The sequence below is a fragment of the Mastigoproctus giganteus genome, chromosome 3 (genome assembly GCF_048544385.1).
Source record: "Mastigoproctus giganteus isolate SK-2022 chromosome 3, ASM4854438v1, whole genome shotgun sequence".
NCBI classification, from domain to species: domain Eukaryota; kingdom Metazoa; phylum Arthropoda; class Arachnida; order Uropygi; family Thelyphonidae; genus Mastigoproctus; species Mastigoproctus giganteus.
This window is the reverse complement of record NC_143577.1, coordinates 216,180,863-216,198,438: the sequence shown is the minus strand read 5'-3', so window position 1 is coordinate 216,198,438 and position 17,576 is coordinate 216,180,863. Positions and strand designations below refer to the sequence as shown.

Below are 17,576 nucleotides of genomic sequence, written 5' to 3'. Positions count from 1 at the left end.
ATATTTGATCATTATAATAAAGTGCCATTACAATAATTATATCATTGTAATAAATATATGCCAGAGCATTTAATAAAATATATTATTCATTTTTATTTCAAATCTGCACCAGCAGAAAATTTTTTCATATTCTTTAGAAATTAGCATATGTTCACTAATGATGTATACTACATGTAGTAGTTAAACCAGTATCTCACTGCCGTTCTGCAATCTGTGCATTTCCTATCCCTTCAGTCATTAGCTGTTTAACACTTATGTTTAAGTATGTATGGTGTTAGTGATTAATAGCACAGTTGCAAATTAATAAAAGCTTCATAAGGTTGCTTTGTTTTTATTTGTGTTGTATAAAGAATTTGTTTTAAATAATATTTTAAAGACTAGAAAAGTGTGAATTTTACTGAAAGAAATATAATACCTGTGGAATTAGTTTTAGTAAAGTGAATGCAATTTAAGCAAATTTCTGTAATCATATATTTTAGACAGCACACAAAATTAAGCTTTGTAGTAATTTTAAAAGAAAAATAACAGCATGCAGCTCAACGCATTTGACTCTTTGAGTGAAGTATAAAAAATACAGTTATTCTTTCTAATTTAAGTCATTGTATATAAAGAGTATTGGCCTGATCTTTTGTCCAATTTAAATAGATCAGCAAAAAAAAAAAAAAAAAAATTGTAATACATAAAAGAAAAAGCTTCTGTTTGTTAAACATTTTTATCTACACCTACTTACAATTTCTTAATTAAAATGGTCCATATTCTGACAAACAATGCCTTTACCCCTTTTGTGAGTGCACCTGCATATGTGGGCTCTGTGAAGTAAGTCCCTTTATATACATTTTGAAGGTTGTTTCAATGCAGTATCAATAAATTACATCTGTACAGGCACAGAATGTTTCGAGACTACACAGACGTGCTGCCATTTGTTAACTATATTTACAGGTATGGTAGCTGTTATTTATATTTATGACAGTTTCAGAAACTGGTACAAGAGGGATCAACCTTTCATTAAGCTTGAGATAATATGGGCTTACACAAACTGCAAGTGAAGAAATTCTAATTGTAATTCTGATCAAGATATTGAGGAAACAGGTAGTACATTTATAAATAGAGGATATTATAATATCAAAAAAGTAGTTTTTATTTTTTTTATATATTTTTTTTACAAAATTTCAAGTTTAATTTTATTATTGACAATCTCATTCTAATGTTTGGTTGTAAAGTGAAATAGAAAAAAATAAAATCATGAATTTTTACAAAACTTTTAAATTCCTCAAAAAAGGAAAAAAGAGCACTCCAGGTAGCTAGCCTACATACTGTCCAGAAAAACTCACAAAACAGTTAAAGACAGCATTTTGTTTCCACTGCATATTTTTCTTCACAATTTGGTAGCAAGTTTGTCACTTGCCACCAGTTTCTTATATATAAAATAAAATATCAAGTTTTTATACTGTTAATAGTTTTTAGTTTAATAATCTTTAATTCAGTCTTAAGTGTATAGGATGTTAAGCAGTGTATAACCATATCCATCATATATCGATAAACAATTCATGTTGTTTCACTGAAAAGCTAAAATAGCAAGCATAATCTACATTATTATATAAACAGTTTTATGTTAGAAGACAAACATCACTAAAAATACAATGCAAATTGTGTGAAAATTAATTTATTCAGCCATTCCTATGTTTATTATAAAATGAATAACAGATAATTCGTTCAAAGTGCCCACTGTACTTAAACACTATTTCTGAGAGATGCAAAAATATTTTAATTTAACTAATCTGGATTTATTAAATAAGGCATTACATGAAGTTATTAATATTATTTAGTAAGGTAAAAAATATGAAACCTTTATTTTGATCACATCATTTCTTATTTCATGAAAGCTGCAAAATTTCAAATTAAAAACAGTTTTTGTGGTTATTTAGAGTGGTAACAAGCAGGTGTGTTTGGTAGTCTGTGAATGTGGGAGTAATAGTCTTTTTATGTTGTTTTTTTGTATAGGAAGTCTTATTTGGTATTTTGATGTGAATTAGTTATGTATGAATATATGCCAAATAAAAATACACTTTTTAAGCTGTAGTATTACTTCTTTTTCAAAATAACAGAACCAATCCAAACATAATAACTATAATCCCTTCAATTTTTTAAAACTTTTTCTCTGCATCTTCAGAATATCAAATTTTCATTTTTGTCTACACCAATATATTAACTAGTTAACTGCATTACATCAAAATGTAGTGATCAATAAGGCCATCACCTAGCAAGTTTTAAATTTCAAAAATGAGTTTTGAGTGAGTGGGTACACTACTCCTTCATGATGGGAAGGTTTTTCCTAACAATATCATGTCTTACAAGTTTGCTGCTGGCAGAGAGACTTTGTCTATTAGAACTTGGTCTACTAAGCATTCAAAAATATTGAGACAATATGATAAAAAAAATTTACATGGCAAGGAAAAAAATTGACATTCAATGTTTTTATGGTAAGGATGACTGATTGACTTAAATGAAAAATCTTGACTTTTATGATTGAGCTAAACCTAACAGAGAATGAGAATTTTCATGATAAACAATAAATGGTTATGACTTTTTTTTTTTGTGTCTAAACACTGAGTATTGTAGTTAAATCTTTCATGGGTATATCTAAAATTATCAGGTTTATGGCAACAAATTTTCATACAAAAGGTATTGTTCTTAGGTTGTTAATGATTATTAAGCAATTATGTGTCAACATGAAATAAAATTTATGAGCAATTAGACTGGATGTGTGTTGTGAGGTGATAATAGTAAAAGTAATTGATGAAGGATGTGATGGAGGGGAAGAGGCCCAGGGGAAATTAAGTAAATAGATGAATCACAAGGGGATGGTGGAAATATAGAGAAGTAGCTGCATGTATGAGTGAACCTGTGCTTGGAAGAATGCTGATAATAATATGATCATTTAGCAAAAAAAAAAAAAAAATCCAAAGTGGACGATTAAGCAAGAGAAACTGAAATTTATCTGTAATTTTTTTGGGGGGAAGATGCACATTATCATCTACTATTTTTTATTATTATATACTAGCCAGTGGTTTAAACATTTTATTTTTGCAAAGTTAAGTCACTAAAATAATTTCCATTAACTGCAGGATGTGTAAACTGTTGGCTATGGAATTAAAGAAATGTAATTACTCTAATTATCTGTTGTTCAATTTTAAACAAAAAGCTATGTTTTAAGCACTCTAATTTTTTGTTGTTCAATTTTAAACAAAAAGCTATGTTTTAAGCACTCTAATTTTTTGTTGTTCAATTTTAAACAAAAAGCTATGTTTTAAGCACTCTAATTTTTTTTTTTTTTCAAAGGAAAAATAACAATACGGGACTCTATTGAGGCCTCATAATTGGAATGAGTACACTCTAAATCCTTTAACGAGGATCTATTGGAGGGCAAGTCTGGTGCCAGCAGCCACGGTAATTCCAGCTCCAATAGCGTATATTAAAGTTGTTGCGGTTAAAAAGCTTGTAGTTGGATCTCAGTTCCAGACGGGTGGTCCACCGCCCGGTGGCTACTGCCCGGCCTGAACAATCTCGCCGGTTTTCCTTGATTCTCTTCACCGAGTGTCTTGGGTGACCGGCACGTTTACTTTGAAAAAATTATATTAGAGTGCTTAAAGCAGGCGTCGATGGTAGGTTATGCGCCTACCATGGTCGTAACGGGTAACGGGGAATCAGGGTTCGATTCCGGAGAGGGAGCCTGAGAAATGGCTACCACATCCAAGGTAGGCAGCAGGCGTGCAAATTACCCACTCCCGGCACGGGAGGTAGTGACGAAAAATAACAATACGAGACTCTATTGAGGCCTCGTAATTGGAATGAGTACACTCTAAATCCTTTAACGAGGATCTATTGGAGGGCAAGTCTGGTGCCAGCAGCCACGGTAATTCCAGCTCCAATAGCGTATATTAAAAAAGCTATGTGGTGTGTAGCTCAGATTTCAAAGGTTCAGGGAGGCAAGGAGCACATAAGTAGAGACTGTTAGTATGATTACCATGTATGGGCATTGCATTTCGACAATTTTCATGTATGAGCTGTGGAAAAAAACTCAAAATCACAATAATTAATGTCCAGAAAAGGTTAAAATGGTACTATTTCTGTAGAAATTTGGCACTGGAGGAATACAGAGATACATTCTCCGGAGGATGAGTCATGCAGGAAGAACAATTCAAACATTAAGTGTAGTGATAAAAATGCTTTTCATGGCATGGCTTTGGACTACTGACGTTTACAGACAGCACAATTAAAGGATTGTTCCACTGTCTAATAATCTGTTTAATTCTTACTTAAATTTATTCAGACTACCTATTTCACAACAATGGATGAAAGTTAGTTCTAACAAACATTACTCTCTGGTTGAAAGCAAATTTTGCTTTCAAGCATCGTGTCATTACATCTCATACTGTAAATATGGAACTCATTGTGAAAGCATTTACAATATTATATGCAATGAAACAATGCCACTACAATAACTGGCTAATTTAATGTGTATAGACAGATGCATTTGCACTAACTTATATTTCTGTAAATTTTCCTGCAGTCTGAGGCTTTTGCCCTGAATTTTTATTAAGTATTAAACTATTTGGCAACTCTCATATTGTGGACTTAATTTCACAACTGGATTGTTAGCTGTTATACCATCAGAGTACCTACTCACCCACTGATGACAGGCCAAATAGCCCTGAAACGGCCATCTAGGTGGTGGCATTTACTGAGAATAAGTAACAATAGTCTTTTCTATTGGAGAAGCATTACTTATTTGAAGTATAACCAAATTGGCAACCCACTGTGAAGACATTCAAAATATGAGATGTAATGAAACAATACTTTTCACTTTGGTTAATTTACTGCATACAGACATTAGCATTAGTAGAGGCATATGGTGCAAGAAAGCAAGCTTATATAGCATCAGCCAAAAAAAAAAAAAAAAGCCCTTACCACTTACTTCAGATGCTTGTCTAGTTCTGCCTTCAACTGATTTAAGTTTTTGACCTCCACTACAACAGATGGAAGTTTGTTCCAACTATCAACCACCCGCTGGCTAAAGGCAAATTTCCGCACATCTATTCAACTGTCTTTCCTCAATTTGAATCTATGCCCCCCTCAGCTTCTTAATAATTCCTCTTCTTAATCTGAGCAAGCAGAATATCCTGTCAACATTGAGCTTGCTCAAGCCATTTAAGGCCTTATACACCTCAATTAGATCACTTCGCAGGTGCCTAGTCTCCAGATGCTGCAATTTGCAGAACTTAAGTCTTTCTTGGTAAGAACAACACTTTGTTCCACTCATCAATCTCGTTGCCCTTCTCTGTTCTCGTTCCAGTAGCTCTACATCCTTCCTAAAATGAGGCCTCCAGACCTGTATACAGTACTCAAGGTGTGGCCTGACCACTGCCTTGTACAAGGGGACAATCACCTCCTTATCCCTTCTAGCAAAATTTCTGTATATTATTGACAAGACACCATGAGCTACTCTTGCAGCCTGTCTGCACTGCTCAAAAAACTTTATATCTGACTGCAGAATTACCCTCAGGTCCTTTCCATTCTCTACTATCCTGTTGTTCCTTACCTAAATGTAAACCGATTAAACCGATTTTATTTGAAAAAAAAAAAAAAAAAAACGACTACAAATGTATGTGATGCTTGCTGTTCAGTGCACATTGAACAATGTAGAACTGCTGGCTATAGAAGGGAAGTTTCCATTGCCTCTACTTGCACTAAAATTGCTGTGCTCCCCTTATCCAAATAAAATTGGTTCATGTTCATTTCAAAAGCAGACCAATGGCATTTTTAGGATAGACTAAGGGTGGAAAACAACTTTTACCCCGAGGAAAAAAAAAGTATATTAGGAAAAATTTTAATTTAAAAACTTTAAAATCTAAACAGTAACATTAGTCTAATTTTAACAAGAAATTCAATAATTTCAGTTCAAATATGAAAAAATGGTCTAGCTGATATATAATTTAAATTTAAAAATAAGCGCCACAGCTCCTTGTGCATCTTAACTGGAACACTGCACACGCACACACAAAGTTATTACAATGATACTGTAATTAATGTTATTACAGTATAAATAATAACTTAGGTACTCCCACTAAAAACAGGTAACAGTTATTTTTCAGATGCCCAATTGTTCTACAAAATGCAAATACAGGTAGTTCCTCTGACTTTAAGAGTTAATTCATTCCTAGCGTGCATTAGTAAAGCAGGAATTTATTTCCATAGACGTAATGTTAAAAACGGGTTAAGTTCTCAATAATGAAATTAGTTAGTTAATTAGTTTATGCTTAAACGGTGATTGATTTATCCAAAGAAATAAAAACATAGCCTGCAAAATCAAGCAAATTATAATAATAAAGAAATTATTTATGACTTACAAATGTTAAAGAATGTTTATTCTTCATCATCATCGACTAAATGCAAACTTGGTGTTGGTTTGTTGGAAGCACAAGGAGTCACCTTCATCAGAAATGCATCAAGAGGTGTTTGTTTCCAAGATAGTATTCTCTTTTCTTTAAAAATTTCATGTAGCATGCATAAGCATTTTTTAAATCTGTAGAAACTTTCCTAGTACCCTCTAAATTTGAATCTTGTGACTCAAAAATCTCAATTGCTTTTCCTATGTGTTGAAAAGCTTTGCCTAGCCCCTTGAGAGTGAAGGAATGAACAGGAGTTTCAACTGTTAAATCTTCTTCCCCAGCTTCTTCACATTTTGCCATTTCAAAGAGGTCTTCATTTGTGAGCTCTCCATTGTGTGCTTGAAACAGATCAGTGATCACTGCTAACCAATTGCAGCTTGACATGTAGAAATGTCAAGCTGCAATTGGTTAGCAATAGTAACAACCCTTTCTGTTTTATTTTGTACGATCTCTGCTGGTTCTTGAAATCCTTCAAAATTATCAATAAACCGAGGACACAGTTTATTCCAAACACCCTTCATGTTCTTCTCTGTAATTTTGTCCCAGGTTCATTGTATTATTTTAATTCAGAGCTGCAAACCACCTAAAATTTTGGATTGGTTTGCGGTTCGGTTCAAAAATTTCTCAAGTGGTTCAGTTTGCGGTCTGGTTCAAAAGGCGATTTTGACCAGTGGTTTGGTTCAGTCAAGTATATCGTCTGAAATAATTTGTTTAGTTTCTTAGTTCATTAATGATAGTAATAATATCACATTATAATAAAATATTAGTATAAAATCTTATTTTAAATAAAAGTAAATTATATTAATAATATATCTGACAAGTAAAAAAAAATCGCATGTCAATCATTTTAAATCTGATTGAAAAAGGAGCAGAAATTACCAAAACATTAACTCTAAATATTAATCTCTTCTCGTATTCAGTACTCATGAACATACAAGAGAATGTTTAATTTGGAAAGAAAATAATTATCCAAACAAAATTTTTAATATAATTTAATAAAGACAGATATTTCCAGATAATATAAAAAATCACAATAAAACTTTAAGAACAGAAGAAATACATGAATTACAAGGGAAATATTATTAGTTACTCAGATAAAGAATTAATGTATCAAAATAATTTTACTTTGAAAATTGATCATGAAATCTTAAAAAAACAGATTACATAGGTAATTTGAAAGTAATTATTTAATTTTAAAAATAAAATGTCCTCCATTAACCTTGAGCCTAAACAACTCCTCTTATCAGTCAAAATGATCTTTAATGTCGAAAAGCATCTTCCTACACTTGCTTGTGTGGCAGGAACTGCGAAGCTTACTTTGGCTAGCTGATAAAGCTCTGGGTGACTAAACTCTTTTGCTTTCCAATATCCTAAGATGCTTATTTTTGTTGGTACCCTTTCGATATCGTCAAAATTGTTCAGTGAGCCATTAAGTCGAATTACTTTGTTTCAACTATCTGTCTCGTTTTCATTTCTTTTTCAAATAACAGCTTTTCGATGTCATCCATCATGGTTTCACCCGTTACAGTAATATGTGCACAATTTCAACTGAACTTTTCGTTTAAGGATTTTTTTCTGTAGACTGTAGCTGGCACAAGCTATCATAAATGTCACATAAATGTTCCTTAGCTTTCTGTTTTTGGATATTATCCAGTAATATTTGGTACCTGAGGTCCAGATATACACAGAAGAAATACATGAATTACAAGGGAAATATTATTAGTTACTCAGATAAAGAATTAATGTATCAAAATAATTTTACTTTGAAAATTGATCATGAAATCTTAAAAAAACAGATTACATAGGTAATTTGAAAGTAATTATTTAATTTTAAAAATAAAATGTCCTCCATTAACCTTGAGCCTAAACAACTCCTCTTATCAGTCAAAATGATCTTTAATGTCGAAAAGCATCTTCCTACACTTGCTTGTGTGGCAGGAACTGCGAAGCTTACTTTGGCTAGCTGATAAAGCTCTGGGTGACTAAACTCTTTTGCTTTCCAATATCCTAAGATGCTTATTTTTGTTGGTACCCTTTCGATATCGTCAAAATTGTTCAGTGAGCCATTAAGTCGAATTACTTTGTTTCAACTATCTGTCTCGTTTTCATTTCTTTTTCAAATAACAGCTTTTCGATGTCATCCATCATGGTTTCACCCGTTACAGTAATATGTGCACAATTTCAACTGAACTTTTCGTTTAAGGATTTTTTTCTGTAGACTGTAGCTGGCACAAGCTATCATAAATGTCACATAAAATGTTCCTTAGCTTTCTGTTTTTGGATATTATCCAGTAATATTTGGTACCTGAGGTCCAGATATACACAAGCTAAAAAAAGTCTCGATTTCAATCAAATTTACTTCTTGTAACTTGAGAGGTTACCAAAAAAAGATGACAATTTATTTTCAATTTTTCTAACTTCCATTTCACATTTCATCCATGTGTAGTAAAAATCAGTCATGAGCTGCTCCAACTGCAGCACTTCACATGCTACCCTAATGGGTTCCAAAACTTCTATAATATTTTCAATCTTTAGCCACACACTGGCTGACAAATGCAATTCCTTTATGGGCACTGATAAATCGATGCAAAATTGTTTTACCTCCACAAGACGTAACATATTAACAGTGGAATTCCATCTGGTTTCGCAGTCTAGTGTTGGTTTCTTACACTTTTCTCTTTTAACGTGTATAAGGATAGAAGGGGTTCGCAGCTTTTTCACCACTGCTCTGCTTTATCCAAGGGAAGTTTAAATTCATTACGTTTCAAAAAATCTTTAACAGCCAACTGCAGAGAATGTGCAGCACAACGAACAGATACCATAATACCCTGAACACACAGATCATGGAAATTTTCTTTACAATTGTATCACTAGAGTCTATAGTCTCAGATTCTTCAGTATCATTATCTTCCATATAGAGTTTTCCAGATTGTTCCTGAGCAAGTAATTTGAATAGTAATAGAGGCATGTGATGTAAGGAAGGAAGCATATGAGCTTATGTAGCATCACCCAAAAAAAAAAAAAAAATTCACACAACCATTCCCTTCACAATGACAGATGGAAGTTTGTTCCAGCAATTAACACCCACTGGCTAATGGTAAATTTCTGCACATCTATTCTACAACTATCTTTCCTCAATTTGAATTTATTCCCCTTAGGTTCGTAATCTGAGCAAGCAAAAGAATCTCATCAGAATTCAGCATGCTCGACCCATTCAAGGCCTTATACACCTCAATCAGATCACCTTGCAGGTGCCTAGTCTCCAGCCGCTGCAATTTGCAGAACTTAAGCCTTTCTTGGTAAGAGAACCCCGTAAACTGTTACAAAAATAATATTTAAGAGAGACATTCTTAGTAACCATTCTAGAAGCCTAGCCATGAACAATGGAAAAAGAAAGAGGAAGGAGTATATGTTTCCTACTCACTGGATTTCCCCATGAAAATTTTCCAAAATTTCATTGACCCATAGGCCATAGTCGATGTTTGAACCAATAACCGAACCACTTTTCCAAAAAAATGTTGGTTCGGTTCACAGTTCAGAAAAAAATCTGTTCAGTGGTTCGGTTAATGGTTCAGAAAAATGGGTGCGGTTTGCGGTTTGGTTCGGTTCGCAGCTCTGTTTTAATTGCATCTAAAATATGGAATTCTTTCTAAAATCTTTTAAGAGTTGGACCTCCCTCCCTATCTGTAGCATTAATTAGCATGTCAAATGTCTCATGAAGATAATTGCTTTAAACATTGAAATAGCGCCCTGGTCCTTTGGCTGCAAATGTGTGTCACATTTGGTGGCAAAAAAATTATTTTAACATTAGAGTTGTGATGTTGCAGAAATGGTGGGTGGCCAGGGGAATTATCTAAAATCAGAATCACCCGAACAGGAATATTTTTATCTTCAAAATATTGTTTTACTTCAGGTACGAAGTGATGCAAAAACCAATCTTGGAATAAAGGAATGAAGAGAAAATTCTGAAAATTTATAATTTTTAGATGATGGAAGATTTCAGTGAAGGGAAAACACATTTCATCTTAATAACATAAAAACTCAGACCATAGACGTACTGTTTCTGCTGTATGCCTTTTCTACAGATACTTCCGTGGGCACTGTTCTTCTGAATTGGCTTCTATAATTCCCACTCTCTCTTTCAAAACAGTCCAAACATGTGCTGCCACCAGCCAACATCCATTTACTGTCCAACTTCATATTCACATAACCAACTTTTCATCTTCCTCGTTTATTCATTCAACTGCCATTTTCTGGAACAACTTTCCTTCATACGTATTTCCTGAAAATTACAGTCTACAGAAGTTCAAGTCTAATGTCAACAAATATCTTCTTTCGTCTTCTCAACCTCCAACCCAAGCACGTTATTAAGTATTATAGGTTCCAATACCTCTCGTGTTTGGGGTTCTCATAAAAAAAAAAAAAAAATCAATATTTTTGCAAATGCAATAACATCAGGTTTACTACCCACTGATTGCACTAACAGAAAAGTCCAATAAACCAGAAAGTGTTTTACAGTCATGACCCCCAGAAATGTGCTTTAGAAAAATATCACAAATGTGTTCAGAATTGATTCTTATAACAGAACATATGATAACGATGTTTGTTATTTGGTTTTTAGGAGCATTAGCAACTAAGGCCATATTCCTCCGGGGATATGCGGTGGTCATTTTGTTTGTTATTTGGTTTTTAGGAGCATTAGCAACTAAGGCCATATTGCTCGGGGAATATGCGGTGTTCATTCCCTGACCTTTCCGCATCCTCCGTATTTGGTAGTCACGGGCTCAAACCCCAGTCTAATCAAGAAGCATGTGCTACGCCCTTCTGCTCTTGCCCACCTGGCTATGGAGGCACCTATGATAATGAAGAAAGTTTAGTGCATTTTAATGATTTCGACTGGTAACTAATACAATATTCATTATAAAAATGACCTTATAGAGAGATAAATAGTAATAGAGGCATGTGATGCAAAAAAGCAAGCGCATGAGCTTATGTAGTATCAGCCAAAAAAAAAAAAAAAATCACAAAACCACTCCCTCTAAAAGTTTGTCCAGTTTCTCCTTGAATTTATTTAACCTATCAACTTCCACAACGGCAGATGAAAGTTTGTTCCGGCAATTAACCACCTGCTGGCTAAAGGCAAATTTCCGCACATTATTCTTCAACTGTCTTTCTCCAATTTGAATTTATGCCCCCTAAGGTTTGTAATCTGAGCAAGTGGAAGAATCCCATTAGCGTGCTCAACCCATTCAAGGCCTTACACACCTCAAATCAGATCACCTCGCAGGTGCCTAGTCTCCAGCTGCTGCAATTTGCAGAACTTAAGTCTCTCTTGGTAAGAAGATCACTTCATTCCCCTCACCAATCTTGTTGCCCTTTTCTGTACACATTCAAGCAAATCTACATCCTTCCTAAAACGAGGCCTCAGACCTGTAAGCAGTACTCAAGGTGTGGCCTGACCACTGCCTTATAAAAAGGGATAATCACCTCCTTTTCCTGCTAGCAAAATTCCTGTATATCATTGACAAAACCCCATGACCTGCTCTTGCAGCCTGTCTGCATTGCTCAGAAAACTTTATATCTGACTGCACAATTACTCCCAGGTCTTTTTCATTTTACACACAAACCCTGTGGGATTCCACTAATAACATTAGTCCATGAAGAGCAGCGTCCATCGAATGCCACCCTCTGTCTTCTCCCATTCAACCACCCTTTTATCCATTGTAGCAACTTACCCTTAATACCATTCTGCTCCAATTTGTACAGTAGTCTTCCATTCGCAACAGTGTCAAAAGCTTTCCTAAAATCCAAGTATATGATATCAAAATTATTTTTTGCATCCAGTTCCTTTGTAACCACATCATAGTATCCAATCAAATTTGTCAGACAAGACTTTCCCTTAACAAACCCGTGCTGTGTCTGAATTTTTGCTGCAGTCTTGTCTAGATGACTGAAATGCATCTTTAACCATTGATTCCATTATTTTACCGGAACAGAAGTTAAACTGACTGGTCTGTAATTACTCGTGTCACCCTTCGATCCCCCTTTGTGAATTGGGGATACATTTGCATAGTTATATAGCGAAAATTTAAACTTCCGAGGTCTTGGAATTAATAACCAAAAAACAATGTTATTGGGTTCACATTACAATATTTTCACGATCTGATGGTGCCTCTGGATGGATTAATATCCTAAAGCAGGGGCATTGTATTGCTATGAGCATGGTTTCAAATGTGGTATTTATGAATGTTTAACATTCATTTTTTGCTAATAATGGTCATATTTTTGATTTTGTTGATACTTGATACTTGGGGAAAAAAAAAGAAGAAAAGAAAGAAACTTTGCAAACCTATGAACTCGTAAAGCAGGAATTGCCTGCGTTCTGAAGTCAAGGAGGTACTTTTGCGCATAAGCTATGAATTATTTTATAGCCACTTACCTGTAGACTGTGGTAACTGGGTTTTTTTTTTTAATGATTTCAATTATTTATATTACTATAATTCTATTGCAATAACTCCTTCCTGGATCCAACAAATGGAAGTTGTCACAAGTTTAGTGAAATGCCACAACTGGCTCCTCACACCTCCAGAGTCAACCACATTAGCCACCTGACTGCTATAGCTTTTTTGTTAAACCTCAGAAGAATTCCTGGTAAGGAGGATATCGTAATTCCCCTTATCCTATTTTACGATTAGTATTTAAAATAAAATAATAGGGTCACTAGGTGTACGTCTCTCTCAATAATGAGGCTTATTGATACAACAGAAACATGATATTTATTACACATATTTACAACAATATAGAACATCATTAAAATCAACAAAATACTAATGTCTCACATATACATTTTTAATCTTTATTCCTTGATTTCAACATAATGAAAATACTTCAACATATTATTACATATTCAAGCATATACATGATTCTGAACTCTACCGACAAACTTTAAGGTGTTCGGAGGAGGTATCTGAATGTTTTGAGATAGGGAACCCACGGGCAGTGAAGACTCCTTATTACGTAACCGGACAAAACATGCTGGGCTGTATACAAGTCAATAAGACATGATAACGTAGCCGGGTGGTCAAGAGTGAGTGCAGTAGCACACGCTCTTTGAGTGGACTGGAGTTCAAGCCCGTGACTACTAAAAACGATTAACATTTGTATTGATTGATTTATTCTAAACTCCACTGACCTGGTGGTCATCCTGGAGTATAAAATGAAACTTTTTATTTTTTATAATTGTATTATGGTGCATTTAATTATTACAATAAACATGCTTCACAGTAGTTGTTCAAAATGTTGACCATGAAAATCGCGACAAAGTGTACAATGCCGCACCATCATACTCACTCTAGCATTCCAGGGGTGCACACCTCCTCCTCGCAGGCTGTGATAATGAGCAACAAAATCCATCTCAGTTTGAACAGGAGTCTCTTACACCAAACTTTTGATATGCCCCCATAAAAAAAAGTCCAGCGGTGTTAGTTCAGGTGATCTTGCTGGCCATGCGACAGGACCACCATGACCGATCCATTAGTGTTCAAACCTTTTGTTGAGGTGATTCCTAACACCGATGTCAATGTGTGGTGGCACTCTGTCATGCTGAAACCACATATGCTTTCGGACTGTCAGAGGCACAAACTTTAGCAGCTCAGGAAGGACTTCTTCCAGAAAAATTCTGTAAACAATACCATTCAATCTGCGGGGAAGCATGTATAGTCCTATCACATAGTCATCTACAATACCTGCCCAGATGTTAACAGCAAATGTATGCTGGTAGGACCAACACAGGACTGCATGTGGGTATTCCTCATCCCAGATGTGGCTGTTTCGGCAATTGAACATTCCCTCTCTTGTGAAGACTGCTTTGTCTGTGTGCAATACATAAGCTGGAAACTGTGGGTCTACTGAACAGTGCTGAAGAAACCAATTCGCAAACTCCATTCTGTGCGGAAACTCTTCTGGTAGGAGTGCTTGCACCTTCTGAGGATGGTAAGGGTGCAACTGTTGCTCATGTACAACCCTCCAAACAGTTGATTGACTTAAGTCTAAGGCACATCCAACATGGCGAGTACTTGTAGAGGGGATGTCGGCATGAATGCAGAATCATTTCTTCCACCACGACCAGTGTTGTACGTAGGAACATGGAATGATCTAGCCTCTTGTAGTTGTCGGTGTACCGACGAAAATGTGCTGTTTGGTTTGGTTTTTTTTTTTTTAAGAGCATTAGCAACTAAGGCCGTATTGCTCCGGGAATATGCGGTGGTCATTCCCTGACCTTTCCGCATCCTCCATATTTGGTGGTGACGGGCTCGAAAAAAATGTGCTGTGATGAGGATGCCATCGCAATGGATATTTCACTTCATAGTGTCATCTCCTATTGCAATCAGCTCTACCATAAATAAGGTGCATATCAGCCAGCTCTGCATACATAAAACATTCCATTGTACTAACTTTTGAAGTAATGAGCAGGGTGGTGTGTAACACAATGAAGCAACATGAAAGTAGGGGAGTGGAAAGAGGAGCCGGTAGTGATGACACTGGTATAAGACAAATTTGTATACCTTAAGGGGGTATACTATTAAACAAATAAACTCCTATTACTCCAAATCATGACTCCGGCAACTGTTGGTTCCTTATCTCAAAACATTCATATACTTCCTCCGAACACTCCCTTAAAGTTTGTCCGTAGAGTTCGGAATCACCCTGTATATATTCTTCTATTATTCCTCTATCACCCTTCTATTATTTCCTATTAATCACCCTTCTATTATTCCCTCCTCTTGCTAACCTCTCTCAATTACATTAATTGTTCATATCAAGATTAATTTTCTTTACCACAAAATATTCTTCATTAACACTACCAGTCCCAGTCAATCACAATCTACATATGATGATATGAATAAACACTGCACTATTAAAGAACATATTTCACCTTCAGTTACATTTATCACTTCCTTTATATATTAGAGTTTTCTTCAGTACCCTTAGCATACATCTATATCACTCTTAACATTTCTTTCTCTTAGCACTATAAGTTTATTACTCCATACATTTTGGGATAAACCCTTGAATTTACTATTCTTATAATCAACCTTCCTCCTCTCTCTCTCTCTCTCTCTCTCTCATACTTCATTCACTTTATTAAGGAACTCAGTCTATCTTTCCCCTTAGTTTAGTTTAGAACCAATTTATTTCTACTTGACCCTGCCCTCATATAATGCTTAAGATCTACTCTTTGTTCCAGCCTTCCTTAACCTTAAACCAATATTTATAGAGTCCTATCCCTTGTAATACATTTAGCATATAACAATTAGTCTGGCACTTACTTTCTACTCTCCCTTTCCTACTTGCTTCCCTCACTTACTGCACTTCTGATTGCTTGACTTTGGCTCATAGCATCCTCTAGTCTCATCAGCAGTCAGGATCCAGCCTCTGGGCTCTATAGTCCTTCCATCTTCTGCTTGGCCCTTACTGTGTACAGTCTGTCCTCGTATAGCATGATAGTTGTGTTCCTAGAAACCCTCGTGCAATGCAAAATCATGCAATATAAACAACAGGCCCTATGGGAAAAGTGGGGTTAGGTGCCGACCACCCAAGATTGAACACACATTTGGAACCAAAACATTACCAAACACAATAAATAATCGGGTAATTTTAATCGTTATAAAATACTTACGTGTTTTATAACGATTAAAATACGTAATAAAAAATATAATATATTTTTTATTATAATATAATAAAATACGTAATAAAAAATATAATATATTTTTTATTATAATATAATAAACAATAAATATTTTTTATTATTTATTATAATAAAGTATTTTTAGTATTTTTTAATACTAAAAAGTATTTTTTACGAATAAAATGTATTTTATTCGTAAAAAATTATTATATTAAATAAAATAGTCGTAAAAAATACTTACGTATTTTATAATATGTAAGTATAAATTATAATACGTAAGTCGTAATAAAATGCTTACGTATTTAATTACGACTATTACGTAATAAAATATTGCTAACGCTTTTGCTTCTATCGTAAGCAAACTTGTTTTTTGTTCGATTTTCTATCCAAACAGATGACAGCCGTTCCATCTCTTCCAATTCTTGTGTCTTAATCTAATGGATTTTAATTACACTTTTAGTTGTTCCCGCTATAAAAGTTGTTTTTATTTTCTCTGCATTCTTTGTAATTCTTGGCGTTGCCTCATTTAGGTCTGTAGCACGTGCAATATCACATGGTCTTTCATTTCACTCAAAGTGTTTCACAATTTCATATTTTTTTCTCTATCAACAGAGACGGACTGGCCATAAGCCTTACCCGGGAAATCCCGGTGGGCCGGAGGCCGGTGTGATTTTGGCCATAAACCGTAGTATGAGGCCACTATAAATTTTCCCGGGTAAGAATTTTTGATCCAGTCCGCCTCTGTTTATCGATATTGTTTCTCTCTCTCTCTCTCTCTCTCTCTTTGAATCTGCAGTGTGTTCGCCAGGGCGCTTCCTTTTCACACCTTTTAAGTATTTTACTAATTTTTAGGGAATAAAGCGCAATTACAAAACGAGGAGGCAAGCTTAAACATAAACAAAGCTGCGGGCGTATAGCAACTGAATAAACAACACCGTATAGGCCGAGATACACTATTAACACCCCACATTTAACTAAAGCACATTTCTGGGGGTTCTTCTTCTTCTTCTTTGGTCCTTAGCTGGCAGCTGGGGGAGGCAGTTGGCCACGCAACCAGTATGCTGCTGTAGGTGCCGCAGGGTTTCGGACTTGCTCTGTGATGTTCTTCCATACCTTACGATCAATGGCGTCAGTCCTGGCCTGGTTAAGGTCGAGACGTCGGCTCTTCAAGTCATTTTCCACTTGGCCCACGTTTTCCTAGGCGCGGTCCGTTGGATGCTCCATTGGGTGGGTCGTTGTCTCCAAAGGAGTCTGGATGGTATTCTGTTCGTGCCCATTCTACATACGTGGCCAAACCATCTAAGCCTTCGCTTCTGGATTTGGTCGGCAATGGTTGGTTGCTGTTGGCATCTGGCACGGATGGTATCATTAGTGATGCGGTCGCGAAGAGAGATGCCCAAGATCTGCCGCAGGCATCGCATTTGGAATACCTCAAGTTT

The 17,576-nt window shown here is 35.3% G+C and overlaps 1 protein-coding gene across 2 annotated transcripts in view; it reads right to left on the bottom strand.

Moving 5' to 3' along the window:
• LOC150088706 (corrinoid adenosyltransferase MMAB-like) overlaps positions 1-17,576 on the bottom strand; it is a 90,966-nt gene that overhangs the window by 633 nt on the left and 72,757 nt on the right. The window lies entirely within an intron of this gene.